Below are 2,156 nucleotides of genomic sequence, written 5' to 3' on the forward strand. Positions count from 1 at the left end.
ACCCTACCATTCCCTAATGAGAAACGTTAAGTCGTTTAACATTGAGCTGTTGGGAAAATCATTTCGAACTGTGCATTCAGCTTTCAATAACGTTAACATGCAAGGGGGAATCCAGTAGCCTGTCAGCTGTTGGGGCTTCCCAAACCTGAGGCGACAATTCTTAAAATTCATTAAAAGACTCTTGGGCCGCGGCACGACAGATCCCAGGTGCAGAGCTCGCCTGAGTGTTCAGGGCTGGCCCTTGAAAGGTGGTGCCTCCAGGCCGGGGCGGCCGCGCGCTCGCACAGTGTGGACGCGGCGCCTTGGGGGTCTGTCAGTTCTTTAGTTCACTGTCCTGACGGTGAAACGTGATGTCCAGACTGAAATAAAGCAGATGCTCCACACAGAAGTCAGCCTAGTGGAAGAGAGCGTCGCAGGACAAGCACCAGGTGACCCTAGCCAGGTTATCTGCGTCTGCTCCCTGCGAGGGCTGAGCCTGCCGCCCCAGGCGCGCAGCCCGAGCGAGCGAGGCGCCGCAGCAGATGCCCAGGAGACGGCCCTGTCTCTCAGGGGTTCGCTCACTTAGGCTGCAGAGAAGACGCTAAGTGGCACTGACGGTGAACAGCCCAAGCCCACCGCTGGAAGGTCTGACGTCTGAGCGACGTCTGGGTAAGGGAACGCTTTCAAACACCTAGAGCCCTAGGAAGCCACGCTGGCTCTCTGCTCTCTGCTTAGCTGTGGGGCTGTGGGCAGATGACCCCTGCACCGTGAGGCTCGTTTTCCTCATGGGTGAAACAGGTGATATTTGCTTGTTTTTCTTTAGGATATTGCTTTGAAGTTTCTGGACTAGAAAACGGGGAAGACTCCCAAGACCTATTTTCTTTCTCAAAGGAATCATCTTCTTGATAGGCAAGGTTCTGTTTCAGGGCATGGGATATTAAAGACACAGGATCCCAGTGTGAGCTGTGCCTTCTCTTCTTATGAATGGGTCTGCCTCCAGGTGACCGTTCAATAGCACGAAGCTTCACCTTATTCATATCCTTTAGAACATCCAACATGTTTGGTACATCTTTGTTTCTCTGGTTTTTTGAATGATGGATATAACTAGTGTTCCTGGCAGCCGGGTGCTGTTTTTTCATTTCAGTTGCTGAATTATCTGAGTCATAAATATTAGCTCCTTCTTGTATGGAGGAAGGAACACATGGAGGCTGGAAAGGGAGCTGAAGATGAAGCAGTGGAAGAGGAGGAGGAGAAGGGACAGAACATATTGAACTTGGAAACTGATCTGGTTCATCTTTCAGTTGAGTAGTCCCCGAGGACGGCAGTTGGCCCAAACCACTAGGCCTGTCATTGAAGTCAAAGGAGCCAGCATTTGTACTGCTTCTCAGTTCCTGCTTTTCCACAATCGCAGCAATCTGGGAACGAAGAAAAGTGAGCTCATCTTCAAGGGCAGCAATTTTTTTGATTGCAGCTTCACTTACGGGAGGATCATTTTTCAATTCTTTGTCGTGTCTTAGAGCAGGGGGGATCCCCAAACTAGGTGCAAAGGATGGAAAAAGTCATCTTCCTCCTCATCTTCATTTTTCCATATATTTTTTCGAAATCTGAGATAACAGGCTTCTTCATCATTTGCCACGCATAAAATATCAGCAAAAGCGGGAACTGCAGATCCACAGTTCTCAGAGTCTATAGAGTTCAAGATTGGGATCAACTCAAAATTAGGCCTCGGACAAGGTTCTAAAGGAAGAATTTTCCCAATAATACGAACAATACTTCGAGTTGATCCATATTCTTTATTTTCCCAAATTGGCAAAATCTGGTCTATATGGGCACACCAAAATGTTCCAGCAATTCTCTTAGGATTTTCACTATGAGAGACATTGATGAAGCAAATCCAGAAGCAAATTCAAGGAAGCGTTATCGGTTTCTTGATGCCTGCCTCTGGTGCTCACAGCCTCACGGGCTGTAGCCGGGGTCCCATCGCGGCCGGAGCGCTAGTCCTGCTCGTTCACCCCGTGGGCGCCGGGCTTGGGCCTCCAGCCACCGGCGGGAGCGGCACCGCCCCGGCTCTCGGTCGGCGGGGACTCCGCGGGGTCCCTCACTCGGTAGCTTGCCCCGGGACACGCCCGCTGCTTGGCAGTCCAGAAGCAGGAATTTAATCAGAGGTCTAAAGTTGA

At 50.5% G+C, this 2,156-nt stretch overlaps 1 pseudogene; it reads right to left on the minus strand.

Annotated features, from left to right (window-relative positions):
• Positions 1–686: 686 nt before the first annotated feature.
• On the minus strand, positions 687–1,913 carry LOC101441552 (mitochondrial fission regulator 2 pseudogene; annotated as a pseudogene).
• Positions 1,914–2,156: the final 243 nt, after the last annotated feature.

This window comes from Dasypus novemcinctus, chromosome 4 (genome assembly GCF_030445035.2).
Source record: "Dasypus novemcinctus isolate mDasNov1 chromosome 4, mDasNov1.1.hap2, whole genome shotgun sequence".
Classification (NCBI taxonomy): Eukaryota; Metazoa; Chordata; class Mammalia; order Cingulata; family Dasypodidae; genus Dasypus; species Dasypus novemcinctus.